At 41.9% G+C, this 17,671-nt stretch overlaps 1 long non-coding RNA gene across 1 annotated transcript; it reads right to left on the bottom strand.

The window, feature by feature from the left end:
• Positions 1-4,358: 4,358 nt before the first annotated feature.
• LOC133027041 (uncharacterized) lies at positions 4,359-6,667 on the bottom strand. The gene is made up of 4 exons (XR_009683251.1): positions 6,587-6,667; positions 5,983-6,165; positions 4,764-4,922; positions 4,359-4,565 (listed from the first exon to the last, which is right to left on the bottom strand). It is a non-coding gene; the product is annotated as an uncharacterized LOC133027041 (long non-coding RNA).
• Positions 6,668-17,671: the final 11,004 nt, after the last annotated feature.

The raw sequence follows: 17,671 nt of genomic DNA, 5'->3' as shown, positions 1-17,671 counted from the left end.
GTAAAAGATTTAAGATACAGTTCTATTGTATGAAACACGTGAGGATTCAAGGAGAGAAGTGATTCAGTTGCAACCTTTGCAACAAAATATTTATTAGGATTTATCAGCAGATATTCCTATTATACATATTCATAGTTCACTGTTTTTAAATAGACTATTAACAGTTTTTATGTCCCTAGAAAATATAACTCATTGAATAACAATAATAGATTTGTGATTATATATCTTGTTTCTACTGATTTCTACATAATTTATCTATTTTCATAATGTCCTTCATGTCATTTTAAGGTAAAAGTGTGTTCCTTGCACAGTATGAATGTGTGTTTATAACTAGTTCATATGATTAAATATGTTTGTTTTAACCCTTGTGTTGTCCTTGCTTCCCCCGGCATATTAAGACGCACATGTAGGGCAATAGACACGTGAGCAGCCTTTGCAGATGTATTTGTTACACCGGCAGCACACGGTGCAAGTTTTACAGTCTTTTTCCCTGGGGCATATCTGACACCTCTTCCTCTTACTCGCCCTGAGCAGGGCTGCTGCTAGGGCCGTGGAAGAGGCCTGATGCTTGGGTCGAGCGTCTATGTGGACTATAGATCTCTGTGCGGCGGCGGCTTTTATGGCGTTCACAAAGACGGCGGACACAGTCTGGGTTGATCTCTCTCCATTCCATTGAAGGCGTTGTAGGAAGAGACAGCTCTCTGAGTCCCACAGGCTGGCGGCGGCCTCGCCCCAGGACCTGTACACGCCCGCTAAGATCAGCAGCTCTACGTAGGCGCACAGGTTGGTCTCATCCATCCCTTTCCATTCGTCAGCGTATTTTCGACGACCCTCCTGGTTCGTTATCTCCAGGATGATGTTCTCTACCGTCGGTGTGTTGAACATGTAACGGAATACAGTTACTCATAATTTGTATTCTAAATACGTAACGCCGGTACATGTATTCCGTTACTCCCCAACACTGTCGCTTAACATACGTCACATACTACGTTGCTCTGATTGGTTGTAGGTCTATCCAATTGAGCGAAGAGGCATTTTTTTTCCTGGCTCGGTTGAAACACGCCCCATAATCACAGCCCAATGGAGCGGTATCAGACTCATATCCTGACTAGAATTATGAGTATGACAACGTCAGGCTAGACAAACACATGATGTCAATGTGTTTGTGAGTGTCTCAGTATCTGTGTGTTGGTGTGAGATTGAGGGACAGAGAGAGATATAGCAGCTCGACGATGAAAAAGGTTTTCACCCATTAGAGACAACCCTCTAATGTGGCCCAGGACGTGTACGTGTTCAACTGCTAAATCAATGTAGCCTGAGTGACCTCAAGTGTTACCTCAATTCCTCTACGATACATTCACAACTGTATTCAGAGCTGTTCACTTGTGTTTGGAGGGATGTTTAAACCAGGTCTAAACAGAGACACAAAGAACACACAGGGTTTAACTGACTCATACACACTGGCTCTCCTTTTATCATCCAGAGACAGTGCGGGAGTCCACAGCCGCCCATCATGCCTTACTAGTGGTAAAGAATGTGGACAGTTTCCCTTCCAACCAGGACCGCCTGGGGGAGGGCACCATTGATGTGTGGTGGGTGGTCCATGACGGAGGCATGCTGATGCTGCTGCCCTTCCTGCTGCGACAGCACAAGGTTGGGGACTGTTTGTGTAAACCCTTAAAAATGATATTTATACTTATTCAAAATCCACCTTGCATACATTCTCCCTCACTTCGGCTTTACCACATCTATCTCTTCCTGCCTCCTCTCACGGGTCATCATCATTCCATCCATCTACCCCTGACTGATTGACTGACTCTTATGTTTCCATTTTACTTCCGTTTATAATAACTCTCCGTCTAGGTGTGGAGGAAATGTAAGATGCGCATCTTCACTGTGGCCCAGATGGATGACAACAGCATCCAAATGAAGAAAGATCTCCAGATGTTCCTTTACCACCTGCGATTGGATGCAGAGGTGGACGTGGTGGAGATGGTGAGACTAAAAAATCCTCTTATTGTCTTACTATCCAATTTTAAAAATCTAAATTTTATTAAACCGCCTTTAAACTGCATTTTATTTTATTTGAGTCAGAATTGTATTCAATGATTGATTCTGTTGTCTCTGTTCCAATCTTTGCAGCATGATAATGACATCTCAGCTTTTACGTATGAGAAGACGCTGGTGATGGAGCAGAGGTCTCAGATGCTGAAGCAGATGCAGCTGTCCAGGACTGAAAGGGAGAGAGAGGTAATACACACTTTCTCCAGCTGAACACAACCCAAAACTCGCAGTCTGGCGTCTGGCTGAAGTTGCATTCGAATGCAAGTGGCTGCTTTTGTCTTTGATTATATATAACATAACCTCATAACCGTCTTCAAGATGATGACATTTATTGATACCGAATGTTGTTAGTGCATGTGTAAACAAAATTACGACTAGCAAACTGCACATATAACTTCGTATAACTTTGTCAAATATGTAAGAAAAATTATTAGTTTGTTTCCGTCACTACCAGACTGCATAGTTAAATGACAACAGTATTCTATAAAAATCTGGCCAACTGCTGCAATATATGACAAATGGCCCCTTTTCCTGTTCAACTGCCACCGCCTTTCTGGGCCATGCCACACTGCTCAGATTCAGAGTATCTCTGATGAATCGCGTAATTCAATCCGGAGGAAGAACCCGGGAGCTGCCGAGGGCACCAGCCTCAGCCGGCAGTCCTCAACGGTGGAGGACAATCAGGAGGACGAGGTAGCCGATTTTTGTCAACCCCACTGTCCCTCACTGTTAGACCTCACCGGCCCATCTTCACAAAGCCACAGCTGTCGCTAGTCATGGGACTGTTTTGATAAGTTTCAATATCATCCTGGATTAAAATATTGAAAAATGCTCTTTCATTCTCAGCAGATGTCATAAAAAAGACTGTGATGCTCATACAGTGAACACACAGATGGGAATGAGAGACAGAGGAGCAGAAACACTGCTTTGGTTTAACATCAGTTCTGTCTTAATAAGATTGACCTTCGAAATGAGAATTAAAACAGTACCTAGGGAGGACGGGTGCTAATCAGTCGTATGTTTTATGATCATGGAGAAAAGGTGTTGATAGTTGAAAAACATTTAGCTGAATTTACTAAAGGGTTTCATCAATGTCCCTTAAGTACCGTAACATGTTTTAAGTTGTGAATGACACTCATCATCTCTTAAAAGCAATGAAGCCGTTTTCATATAGCACATGTCAAAAACATGTTTTATTATCACATTAATGACTTCCTCAAGTCAGTGTGGAACTAGAAATACAGAAAAATGTTGAATAATCAGCTGTGTGTTTGCACCTATTCACTGTGAACTCCATAGCACCAGCTCATGGTAGATTTTCCATGTTGATAGTACTACACGAGAGTAAAGGATCATGGGTAACCTCGTTGCACCAGTGATGAAGGCTCACGTAGCCCAGGACTACGAGTCAGTGGTTGCAGCATTATCAAATTTGAACAGTGTAATTTCCAGTTTTGTCATAAAACCTTTGCCCAACAAGAGAAGGTGAGTCCTGAATCACAGAGAGCATCCACCTTGTACATCTGACTTCTCTGTTTTAAGTCGAGATTATCCCAGCAGTAGGGCTCCTTGCTGTATAGCGATTGACTTCTGCTTTGTGAATATCAGCCTGCTGCATCCCGAGCCTGCAGTCCAAGATCCCATCCCCCTCATCATCCCACTCCCCTGAAAAAAAATGAAACCAGAAAGAGTGGACAGTATTCTCTCAGAAAACAGGAAATAAAATGTTCCTGTAGAGAGGATATCGTATTTTATTTGAGGTTAACTTGCCTTTCAGCAGTACAATTCGACCCAATCAGTCATAAAGTTTCTATGAAAAGCAGCATCGTGTTTTTTCAACCCAGTCTCATCAGGAAACGTTCAGTGGGAACATTGGTCCACTTGGACAAACGTTTCCATCTCACAATCTGGCCTATCAGATTGTGAGATGGAAACGTTTGGTCCGCCCATTGTTTTGCATTGACGTGTTTTCACGTCACGTGACTCCCGAGTTCCCGTCTCCGGAAAGGAAAACATGGCGGACAGTCCTTGTTTTTTCAGATAAAAACATGATTTTGTAACTTAGTCTGGGCATAAAAATACATTCTGACACCATTTCTAGCGAGAAAAGAAAGTAATTTTCTGACTTCCGTTACTGAGGTACTCTCTACAGAACGTAACGTGCCCATTCTACTTCAAATCCATTGGATCATTGTGTGTTTATGTTGCTTAAAGCAGAGCATTCACTGCTTTAATGTAATCAACATCTTATCTGCCAATATCATGGTGTAAAAGTGCAAGGAAATACCAATATGTTATGATCAATGTCATTTATTGTGCACAAACATTACATTAAGGCATCTGCTGGAAATTATATGATCAACAATTCTCAGACGGCAGCTCTGGACAAAGTTCTGTGACTCCAGGTCTGCCCGGATGGTGTGATGTAAACAGGGGGTTAGCATCAGGAGTGGAAGCTGCAGGAGGGACCGTGGAGCTGAGGCAGCTTCTCTTGAGAATAACTGAAGAACACAAACAAAACATAGTGTTAAATTATGAAGATGGTTCCCTCTGATTTTTTTTTAAAAACATAAACGTCAGACAGGTCCCTAAAAATTAAATATGCTAAAGCTAACAGCTACCAAACACCAAGCTAATAGCAGGGCCCACCAGTAGCAACAGTAGCATGGCAGCAGATTTTATTTAATCACAGCGCTCACATTTCTTCATCAGTGGAGAAGTACTTCGCCATGTTTCCTCTTCAGAGGAGGATTCCTCCAAACCTGCTGCAGCCTGCTCAGCTTGAACTCTGTGGAATCTTCTCTTGAGCACGCAGACAAGGCCCTCATGTCCCATCTCCATAAATGCGTCAGTACTACCTGAGAATATATGATAAAAAACAAAACGTTTTAAAAGTGCGTTTGTATGTATATATACACACATACAAGGCTTTCTTTTCTGCAGAAATCCATTTCCTGAGTTGATGTCTCTGCTTATGCCATCTAAAATGTGAAACCAAATATATTTTTTGTATACCAATACAAGATGTCCAATGTAACACCAATAAAATCCAGTCTACTACACTAACATTTTAATGCCTCTGCAATAGCGAGTCGCCGGAGGCATTACTGCATGTATTCGGGTTGTCTAACTGTGTATTTGTCTTAAATTCAAAAGGTCAAGGCCACACTGACCTCATGTTATGGTTTCAGTTGTCAAGAGGTTACAGTGACATTTATATGAGAGAAAATATGTAGAAATATGTAGACGGACACTGCACTGGTTAGTGATGTTCTCAACATTCTTTGCACAGTCTGTCAAAACAAAATTAGAGTTACAAATGTTAATGCACAACAACCCATTGCAGATATACGGTTAGTATTTGCACACCACATCGGATCAAAACAAAACTGCAGTCTGTGAAACAAGCAGTTTTGGTAGATATAAGGGAAATGCTAATATTTCTGCATGAAACGTATTCAGTCCCTTAAGCAAAATAATAATGATGGCAGGCCGCAACCTCAATGCCTTCGTCTACTTTGCTTAGAGACTAGTTTGCGGAGTCTCGTGCTGCCGCCCACTGACCGATACATCATCGCTCTTTTCTGAAACTAATGAAGGCAAATTCAAACATGTAGACAGAAATAAACAGTATAAATGAAAAGGTGTAAATATTATTAATAACATAATGTTTGATGGGGGTCATCATTATACATAACAGAGGAAAACTTTGCAGATGCATTCCTTAAATTTACTTGCCTTCCTTTGGAAAAAGTTGTTTTCCCAGTTGAACAACCACAGCAGGGAAGCATGATTGATCAAAACTCTTTCAGTGTGATATTAACTTGTATTTCAGCCAGCGTACTTTGGGGATTTAATACAAATTTATATTTGGCACATTATATAAAATGGTGTTTCTGGTATGTAACTTAAAAGTACCTCTTTAATGGTAGGATAATTTCTCCCCCTCATCTTCCTTGTGGTACGTGGATGATGGAAGTGGGCTCAACCCGGCTTCTCTTTCTCTCCAGGCTGCCCTTCCTCCTCTTCATCAAGCAAAACAAACTGTTCGGTCCAAGTTATTGACGTTAATGAAACTCCTGTAGCTTCACTTGGATCCTCCTTGATTAAAAAACAGAACATAGCAATTGTTTTATAAAATGAATCGCAACTCCATAACATGAAAACATTATTGTCATATTGCATACTATACATTAAACCAAATTGATCTGTTATTGAGGAGTAATGGTCGAGAAATACACTCCTTATTAATCTAAAGCATTCATAAATCAAATTCATGTTTATATTTATATTGTAGCGTCCCTTAATGATGACCTAAGCGTCTTGAACTGGTTTCAAAAACCATGTTTTCACCTCCCAGGTAAGCACATGCTACCTAGGGCTGAAGCATGTGGCTAACAATGGCATATTAGCTGAAGAAATGCATCCATTGTGTTTATCGACGGACTCCGCATCCGCTGTCTCAGCACTCAGACTGTAAACCTAGATTGTAATAGATCTTTAAAAACAATAAACTACTTACCTGACAGAAGGAAGATGACATCGTTGTCTTCCAAATGGTCCGTGTTTATGACAGCGCTAAGTTAAATGGACAGAATGTTTACAAAACTTTTTTTCACGCCAGCCACACGTCAGTTCCGGTCCGTTCGCGATCTCGGTCCGGTGTCACACTCATGTCCGCCTCTGAACAGACTCGCAAGATCCTTCGCATTAGAGGTGTAATCTAGCCTCAAATATTAATATTATTTAACATGAATAACATACACAATCACTGAACGACACCACGCAGGGACGGTGATTTAAACAGCACGCTACGACGTTGTGTGCATGGCAGCGTCATAGCAACCACCATAGCAACGATAAAAACATTCATGATAACTATTAAAATATATATCATAAGCACAAACTGGCTGAAGACTGTGGAAGCAAAGACCACATTTCTCGCTAGAAATGGTGTCAGAATGTATTTTTATGCCCAGACTAAGTTACAAATCATGTTTTTATCTGAAAAAACAAGGACTGTCCGCCATGTTTTCCTTTCCGGAGACGGGAACTCGGGAGTCACGTGACGTGAAAACACGTCAATGCAAAACAATGGGCGGACCAAACGTTTCCATCTCACAATCTGATAGGCCAGATTGTGAGATGGAAACGTTTGTCCAAGTGGACCAACGTTCCCACTGAACGTTTCCTGATGAGACTGGGTTGGTTTTTTACAATGACTCCAACAATTGGGTTCTTTGGTGTGTCACCACCATTTCAACCTCACTTGGCTATCTCTCTTTTAGTTTTAGTGATCTTTAAAATGATTTGCAAGTAAGTAAGCAATACTGTCTTCTCTTGTTTTTCATTTGACCTCTAGCATAGTCACCTAATCTATTGGTTTCCACATTGACTTCCCCCTCCCTCCAGCCACTCGTTCATTTAACCAGTGTCCCTACCAGGGGTTTCACAGACTATTCGACTTGACGGCTTTATTGCTCTGTGATGACACTTTAGGCTTGAAATCGACTTTCATCGCATGACATTCAAATTTAAAAGTTGTGCAGCCCCTCGTCCATACTGTATAGTCACAGCTGGGGATTAACAAGAATGACTTCCTCAAACACAGATCTTTTAAAATTGATCTGCCTTCTGTTTAACTCAGTCTCACATCTTCAGATGTTTAGGACGATGAGGACTCCATTTAATATGGTTCAAAGTGAGCCTCCTGTTTTCTGTTGTAAAAAGCTATTTTGCTTTCTGAAATGTGAACCAGTACATAAAGATGTAGATCTTTAATTATATCTTCATGACAGATGATAATAAATAAATAATGTATTCTTATCCAATGTCATGGGCATTGGGTAAATAATTGTGGACATTTCTACAAAAAGAAGTGAACAAAGTTGTGAACTGTTTTGCATTATGTTTTTCTTTAAATCACTCTAATATTGATATGTAAATCCTACTCTGTGCTCTGCTGTACAGTAAAACAATTTTTGGTTGACATCACACAACACCTTCACCACCGCCGCCACAGCTCCCTTTCTGTCAGTTACACCATAAATGTGCTGTGTTGACCTCTGCTGGGCCCTTCAACCTGCCCAGATATATATATATATATATATATATACATATAATATTGTCTTGTGATGTACGTCTGTTCTTTTGTGGCCCCTGTGCGTTGTTGTGATGGTTGAACATGTTTGTATTGTTTCTCTAGCATGTTGTCGCACCAACTCGTAGAAGGAAAAATATTCAATTACCAATTTGTTTATATCCCAGTTTGTAATTGTCCATCTCTGTTTTTTTCTGTGGCCAATCTCTCATTCTCCTTCACAGTTTATTCATCTCCGTTTGTGATACCTTATTTTTCGTCCACCTTCCCCAATCTCCATTAATCCCTTTCTTTTGTATCATTATCACATTATCTTGGACCAGTTCCTCCACTTTTTCTTCTTTCTCCTATTTTCTCTTCCTTTCTTTGGTCTCTTATCCACCACCACCACCACCACCTTTACTGTTTTTCTAACCCTCTTCATTCCGTCCTCACCAGGCCCAGCTCATCCATGACAGAAACACGGCATCTCACGCCACGATAAACGACAAGGCCGAAACAGGGCCCGATCGGGTTCACATGACCTGGACCAAGGACAAGCTGTTCGCAGAGCGTAATCGCAACCGCGAGTGCAACGCCAATGTGGCCTTGCGTGACCTTTTCAACATGAAACCGTAAGTATCCAATAGTTTACTCTGAACAAGACCCAAACACGATTGAACGATTACATCTAAAAAGAAGCGCAAGTGAACGTTTTGTTCTATGGATGTTTAACTAATACTAATACATTATAGTACATTCCCATATTGTTGGAGTGTCAAGTATTATACACTATGAAGGTGGTGATTAACAACATGATTCATGTGCCTTGTAAGAGACGTTTGCACCATTTTGAATTGATTTTCATGTTAATCCTGAAGTACATAAAGAAGTCAGAGCATGTGACGTTCAAACTACAGCACATAGAGAACTGACATTACTTCAGGATGGTGCCAAGGCCTCAGTGCAGGAGGACAGCGTGTGTCGTGGAACTAGTAGAGACAAGCCTAACAGGGTGAAATGGGACGAGCGTGTGCATGGCGTGTGCGCATGTGTGTGTGCACTTTCAGCCATTTCAGTCTTTGTGCATGGCCACGCCGCACAGACACACACATGAACACCAACACGTTTACATCCAAGACCGACCGTAAGTGTGTGCACTTCATCACGTGTGTCCCAGTCCATTTACAGGTGCATCTCAAAAGAATGATGGTGTCCTAAAAAAAGGTTTGTCAGTAAGGAAAATAAAATATATCCTAGATTTGTCACAGACAAATGTTTCATTTTTATTTTTATTTCAATGATTACATCTTACAGCTAAAATAAATGTTATAAGAATATTCCTAAATATTATGGTGATATTTATTTAATTATTTTATTTAGAGTTTGATTAAATTACTTTTCCTACAGTACAAATACAGTGTCTCTCGGTCTAGTTCAGTACACAACAAAAATCATGGGGAAGACTGCTGACTTGACACTTGTCCAGAAGACGATCATTGCCACACTCTACGAGGAGGAGGAGCCACAGAGGGTCACTGCATTGAAGCACATTCATGGAAAGGTGACAGGAAGAGGTGCGCCAGCAACAGGGATGACGGGAGCTTTGAAATGAATCTTAGCAAACCTGATTCAAGAAGTTGGGAGAGCTTCAAAGAGTCTGGACGAAAAGTGGAGAGGCACAGAATTGAAGTCCAGTGTGAAGTTTCCACAGTCGGAGATGATTCGGGGCGCCATGTCATCTGCTAGGGTTGGTCCACTGTTTTACCAAGTCCAAAGTCAAAGCAGTCTGCTGACAACCTTTATGGAAATGCCATTTCCTTTTCCAGCAGGACTTGCCACCTGTCCACAGTGACAGAACTACTAGCTGGTTTGCTGACCATGATATTATGGGGTGTTGTCGAGAGGAAGAGGAGAAACACTCCACCCAGCCATACAGACAAGCTGAAGGCTGCTATCAAAGCAACCTGGGCTTAGATAATGTCTCAGCAGTTCCACAGGCTGATGCACCGCATTGATGCAGAAACCTGTGTCCCTATCGAGTGCATAAATTAACACACTTTTCAGGAGTTGCACATTTCTGTTCTGTAAATCCTTTTTTTATTGATCTTAGCAAATATTTGAATATTTTAAGATACTGGATGTTTTAATAACCTGATCTGTAAGCTGTAATCAAAGCAAAAAGGCTTCACTTTACGTGCAATGAATTTAAAATAAATATGAAGGTTTCACTTTTTGAATTAAATAGTTAAAAAAAAAAGAAAAAAAAATGTTGTTTTGAGATGCACCTGGCTGATCAAGTTTATAGTTGTAATCAGTATTGTAAGGCAGGACAGGAAGAACGTCAAACAGCTACATGTAACTTTATTATGTCACCTGCGGGTGGCGCTATGATCCCTTTGGGACAGTTGCATGCAGTGTGGTGCAGAGAGCTGACGTAGAAGCATCTAAGCCTGTTTATGTTGTTCTGTCCCATTTTTCTCCTAGAGAGTGGGAGAGTCTGTTAGTCGCATTCTCTTTGCCCTAGGCCGTGTGTGTGTGTGTGTGTGTGTGTGTGTGTGTGTGTGTGTGTGTGTGTGTGTGTGTGTGTGTGTGTGTGTGTGTGTGTGTGTGTGTGTGTGTGTGTGTGTGTGTGTGTGTGTGTGTGTGTGTGTGTGTGTGTACTGCTGCTGCAGCGACCATAGCTTCATTCAGTGTCCTCCAGCTCATGTGCTCGTTCCTCTTGTGTGTTTGTGTCCTCGTTTGTGTGTCCTAATGTGCATGGACTTACCGATGCAACATCACACTCTGCGTTGGTGGACAAGCTTTCATTTAGTTTGCATGAAATTGTATTTACAAGCAAATTTGTGGTTCCCCTCCACCGTTAAAATGTTATTTTGGCCTAAAGGGAAAATATTCTTCTTCAGTGGAATGGAAAGCAGAATTTTGTGTTGCCTTGTGTTTCTCCTTAATATAATTTAGCTTCTGGCAGTTGGTGTCCTGTGCTTTTATCATTATGATCTAACATTTGTGAAGGTGACGATAAAGAGGCAACATTTTCAGAGCTAAATTAGTAGTAACTATGACTAAACTGTCTACACCTGACTATGACAAACTATAGCATCAGTATATAACAATAACAAATATTTAATGTTGAATTTGAATGTCCACTTTGTCTTGAAATGCTGCCTCTTTATTTGAAGCTCAGCTCCTCCGTCCCTTAACCTTGCAGTTGTTTATTAACTTGTGTTTGAGACTAACATCAATTATGCCTTAAAAAAAATGCAACTTTCTTCTTTACATTGATTCATGTGACTGTGTTGAACCAGTGATGATTTTGTCTCTAGACCGACAAACTGTAAAAGTGAGGTTTAATTTCATCGTCAGAGAAACATCCTGTTACACACATTTTCCTGTTGGACATCCAAGTAAACAAGAGGGTCCTGTGAAAGGGAGCTTATTCTCTATGAGTTTCAATTTGCACTGTATAAAAAAAAGGTTTATTTATTTAAAGAGAAAGCTGTAAGTCCCACCATTACAACAACAGTTTAAAAACAAAACCACTTATAGCAGGAAGAGTAAAGGTAGAAATTATGAATTCAATGAATTCCATAGAGCTGCTTCAGACCTGGTATTCACAGCCGTCCTGAGTCCTGATCCAAACCTTAGTGGTCAGCGCTAAGATCAGATCTGAACGCACCTGAATGGCGCCTGAGATCCGATCACTCAGACCACATTCGGAGGTGGTGATGCCTGTCAGTGTTCATCCGTTCATAGCTGCACACATTCATTTATTCAGTCCCTGCCGACGTCTCTCTCTCCCTCTCTCTCTCTCGCGGTGCATGGTGGGAGCGTGGTTGCGGGAGCGAGTGTTGGAGTGAGAGCGTTTTCGTTCTTATTTTCTTTATTTTTGTTGTAAATGTTATATTTTGTTCAATCACATTGCACATTAGAGTCACCGTAGTTTATTTTCTGGTGGTTTGGGTTCTTGCTGTGGGTGTTTTCCCCTCACCAGCGTCTGGCTGGTGGCGTGGCTGCCGCCATGGCCAGCGGGAATTTTAAATCACTGACAAGAAAGCACGGAGTTAAAATATGTGTGAGTTTCCCCTGCAGCATGGAGAGCATCGGCCTCGCTGTGGGGGGGCAGGTGGGTCACAGCGGCGTGGTGTCGGCCGCTCGGATGAACAGCGCCGTGGTCGTGTTCCTGGACCGGGTGGAGAAGGTGAACTCCGTGGTCGAGACAGGGATCACCGTGAACGGTTGTTTTGTACAGGTGCTGCCTTTGTCCCAGCCCGCTACCAAGGTGGTCCTGTCCAATGTCCCTCCGTTCATCACCGATGAGTTCCTCAGTAAAGAGCTGTCCAGGTACGGGAAGGTAGCGTCCCCCATACGGAAGTTGTTATCTGGATGTAAGTCTACGTTATTGAAACACGTAGTGTCTCACCGCAGACAGGTCTATATGAAACTGAACAACCGGAACGAGGAGCTCAACCTCTGCTTCCACGTTAAAGTAGATGATTATGATTACGTGATTTTCGCAACAACATCGGTGATGAAGTGCTTCGGGTGCGGAGAGGAGGGACACACGGTGAGATCCTGTCCGAGGCGGAGTGACCCGGCTCCGCCCGGTCCTGAGGCGGCTGCGAGCGCTGGGGCGGGGGCCCCCGCTGCTCCTCCTCCGGTACCGGAGCGGCGGGCCCCCGCTGCCCGACGGGCTGTGCCCGCCGGGCCGGCCGGTCGCCCCCTCCGCGGCGGCCGGTCCCCCCGGGGAGCCGGTCGCCCCCTCCGCGGCGGCCGGTCCCCCCGGGGAGCCGGTCGCCCCCTACGCGGTGTTGTGTTCCTGCTGTATCAATAACAATGTCAATCAGACCTTTTATCAAGACAAGTGTGAGACTGACCAGCGTTTTGACGCACATACATTTCTAGCTAATCTCAATATTAAACTCTAGGAAAGAAAAGGTTATTTATAAATCATTTGTGTGAAGGCCATCAAGGGCTGCATCCTGTTGAGGCTGCATTTGAAGGTGATGGCACCAGAGCAGCGTGACTAAACGGTCCCAATTTGAAAGCTCCTCCAATGCGTCCTTCCATCCCCGATCAGCGGAGGCTCCACCAGCTGGATAACTCCCAACATACCCAATGATGGCTTGCACTTCTTTGACAAACTGTTTTCCAAAGAGACAATGGCGGAAAAAAGTGAGGAGAAAACATCAAAAGAATTATTATAAACTCTCTCAACCTTACAGTTAATGGTACACATGTTAAATTAACATATTTGAAGGACGCAGCCGACTGCGTAGACATACCTCATCTGTGGCCATATTTAAAAGAGATGTATGACAGTCTGTATTCTTTTTCTATTAAATAGAATATACAGTATACTGTAGTGTTGTGTTCGGGAATATGCTACACTTGGCAAGTACTTTTACTTTTAATACTTTAATTATATTTAAAAGAAAGTACTTACTTTTTTCAAGTAGAATAGGAAATGAGGTACCTTTTCTTGAGTGCAAGTTCTTCTATTTATCTGTACGTTTACTTAAGTAAAATGTTTGAGTACATCTTTCCACCACTGTTGCTGTTAGAGGGCTGAGAGGTGGTAAACTGTGGGATATACACTAATGTGATGTACTCAGGTGTGATACTTATACACTAATGTGATGTACTCAGGTGTGATACTGTGATTCCCTCTGGATGTGTTGTACCTTGACTCTTGTCCTCTCAGACATGGAGTTCCTGGAAGTTCTCCTCGAGGGTCTGAACCGGGTCCTCCTGGTGCGAGGCGGTGGCCGTGAAGTCATCACCATCTACTCCTAGAAATAAAATAAAAAACACTCTCAAGCCCCACACTGCACACAGGGGCTGTTGCCATGGATACCGGTCACCGGAAATTCTTATGGGAAGAATCCAAATTGGGATTTTTTATGAAGGGCAGGGGTCGTTGTCAGGCTGGAGCACTTTCTATTGGCAGATGGTCTGAAGGAACTGAAGGATAAAGGAAACAGTTAGCTGGGAATCAGCTGATTGGCTGAGAGAGAGAGTAGTGTGAGTCCACACCGGGCCACAGACCCCCTGCACATGGAAGATAAAGCATAGAGACACTTTTAACTCTGAAAACGTTCTTTTCTGTTACATTTTCATATTCTTTCCCTCTTTTGTTGTCCAGTTACATGCACTCACTGTGTAAAAGATAGGCAAAGAAGTGAACATGTGCTGTTGATATGAACCTCGTAGTCTTTCGTGTTGTCTGGTGTACCTGACTGTGGGAGGTTCAGAGACGTGTGCTAAACCTGGGAGAAAACAAAACATGAGAAAAGTTGTACAGTGGATCTTTGAACTCGGCTCGGAATAAGTAAATCTGCACGGACACGTAGAAAACAATCCTTCAACCCCCTGCTATGGAAAGCTGACTCATAACAGCACATTTTTTATATCAAATACAGTTTGCTGATGTGCGCGGTCGGCAGATTTTTGTAATCTCAAGGGCTGTTTGACAGCACACAGTAGCTCAGTAAATTGGTAGATTCACAATTCAATCTCAAATTTGCCTCCAGAAATGTTGGCATTGAATTAAAAGCATAATTTAAAAAGTGTAAAAGCACAAAGGGACACGTGTGAATTAGCGTAACGCTAATTTCTTTTAACGTGGTTACATCCCATTTAAAACTAAGAGTGACGTAGTTGCAGCACTGTTGAATTTGCACTACCAACCTTTCAGCACTTGTCCTCTTCACTCGTTGCTTACAGTGACACTTTCTATTGGTTGATGCGGCGCTATATTTAGGTAAGGTAGTGTGGAGCAAGTCTGCACTATTTAATGCTCATGTTTCAATGTTTTTGTAATGTTTTACCAAACAGAAATCTTAAAGTTTAGAGTCCCAGACTGAGCAGATGAAATGTTATGAGCACATGTAGGAGAATAAGTGCCAAAATGAAGGAAACTGTGGAAGTATTAAAAATGCTTCACATAGTCTGGACATACTGTAGCTACTGCTTCTCACACTGACACACTTTAATCGTTGCAACTTCTGTAACTAGAGCACAATCATTTAAAACGGAGCTCATCGTTTCTACCATTACAATTCCTCCAATAGACGAGTAAAACACAGCAAAGCGTTCAACCTGCTGCATGAAGAAACACTTTTAGTCCGAGAAAAACACAATCAGCCCTTTCACCAAAACGTACCTCCACAGTTTCTTTTCGAAAACTAGCTGTGCAGTATTTTGTAAAGCAGAAACTCATATTTCCCTGCAGGGGGGGGGACGTGTGAACTTCTGATATGTCAGTTATGCAACACCTGTGTTTTGATGTGTTTTATTCAGTTGTTCGATGTATGCCTATGTAACTATATAGTCCCTGTAGTGTTTGTTACATTATAACTGATCTTCTGTTACTTTAAGTGTTATTTTTTCTTCGCTGTGGTTTTTATGGACGGAGGCAGAGAGGGAGGAGGCTTGTGTGGAGACAGCAGCACTTTGTGTGTTGTTGTTCCAACTCGGAAAAAGGAGACAGAAACACATGGTGCACGACACACACGGCTGAAGACTACTTGTGATGCTGTGGCACCCTGGACATGAAAGTATTAAAAAACATGAGGGAGGCGACCATGGTACAAAAAAAACGAGTGGTTTCAATAACTATCGCTCACAATATGAAGCTCAGTTTCTTTCCATTTTAGCCAAATACATACTTGTGCATAAATAAATCAAAATTTGTAGTTTTATTCTATTTGAAAAGTTGTAAAGATAAATTGTTAAACAAAATTGTCTTTTGTTTTTAATTTGGTTACTGAGCTAAATAGCGGTATCTGTACATAAAAGAGACACTAAGAAATAAAACCTTTTACAGAAGATGCTAAAATGTTTGTGAAGGTAAATAGAATAGTCGGTTGTGTGTGTGAGTTTGTGTGTGTGTACGTGTGTGTGTCACAGCTAATGGTTGGGGTGACTGGAGAATGTATCTACCTCAAGTTGTCGCAGCGGCTCGGCTCAAGACAGAAACTTGTTCAGTCACATCTCGTATACGGATTCAGGAAAGGAAAAATAAAGCCAGGGTCAGCAGAGTGTGTTTGTGTGTGTGTGTGAGAGAGTGTTCCTGTGAATACCATTGTGAGATGAAGCTCTTTTGTGTGTGTGTGTGTGTTTCTGCTGTTGTCCGGTTACGCTGGCGGGCCTCAAGCCGGAGCAGGAAGTCACATATGGGCGCACATATAGATGAAGGTAGCCCTGTTAATTGTATTTTTGCCTCTCTAATTAATTATTAAAAGTGCTGAAATAAACAAAACATGCATCTTTGTCCTGATTGTAGTCGCTCCATGGAGAAACACTAGTTGACGCTTTGTGATTACAGAAGCATCTTGATTTATCCATAAAGTATGTTTTTATTTCTTGCATTTTTTTTTATTTCACAATTTTTTTTAGTTTAGAGTTTGGTGAACAACACAAAGACACAGCTCAAACCAGCAGGGAACTAATCTAAACCACCAACATGAGTATAAACAGAGAAAATATAAAAAATATGTTGTAATAATACTGATGGCGCCACCTACTGGCAACAGGAAATATGCTTTAAAATGCATGTGCTCGGCCCATTCAGTGCTGTTTTTCAGTCCTAGAAAATGTCGTTTATTTTCGGTTTTACTGTCGGAGTTTGTTTAATTTAATTATTGAGTATTTCTACTTCACTATCTTAGTACTTTCACTTGTAATGGAATATAACTTTACTGTATTGGTACTTTTACCTCAGTGTATGATCCGAATCCTTCTTCCACCTGCCCTGGCTTACAGAGCGAGATGTAAGAGTCTCTCTTTTGGATAATTTTTCCGGTCCCAAGCCCGGATTAAGGAGGAGAGTTGGACGTAGAGCTAGCAATTCCACCCCACTCAACAGCCTCTTGATTAAATTAGATATTCTAACATTTAGCAATACGGGACAAAATTAATTTATGTATGTGGGTCTAGACACAGCATTAAAGTCATGAAGTTATTTTGAGAAGTGATGGCTTATTTCAATAGCAAAATAAAAAATTTAAAAAACCAGAATCAACAGAAGAATACGGAAGCGTATTGCATTCACTTGAGAAAAAAAAAGTTTTTTATTTGTTTTTTATTTTATTGGGAACTTATCTCAGAATATCCGAGATAATTATCTCAAAAAAACAGAATTTTGTTTTTCATGTGAATGCAATACGCTTCTGTAGAAGAAATCTCATTTTTAGTTTTAAACATATCTAGGGTGTTTTTTTCTCACTTTTTGAATGTCCTACAGCGACCATTACCATTATGCAAATTAGGCGATGACGTCATTTAGCGACTTTTAGGACAGCCTATAGCTTCTCTCCTTCCTGAGGAGTTGGCAACACTGCTCTCAGAGACTCAATGTGCGCAGAGAGGAGGAACATGTCCGCCGTGCAGCTGCTGCGGGAGTCGGTACATGAGCGGATCCTCGCTGCCGCTGAAGACTTCCTGCTGCAGGTGGAGGAAGGAGGAGGAAAGGCTCGAGTCCCGGAGCTGAGAGCGATGCTCACCCAGCGGCTCGCGGCGGCGGGG

The sequence above is a fragment of the Limanda limanda genome, chromosome 20 (assembly GCF_963576545.1).
Source record: "Limanda limanda chromosome 20, fLimLim1.1, whole genome shotgun sequence".
Lineage (NCBI taxonomy): Eukaryota > Metazoa > Chordata > Actinopteri > Pleuronectiformes > Pleuronectidae > Limanda > Limanda limanda.
Note: the sequence above shows the minus strand (reverse complement) of the source record. Positions and strands in the feature narration are given on the sequence as shown.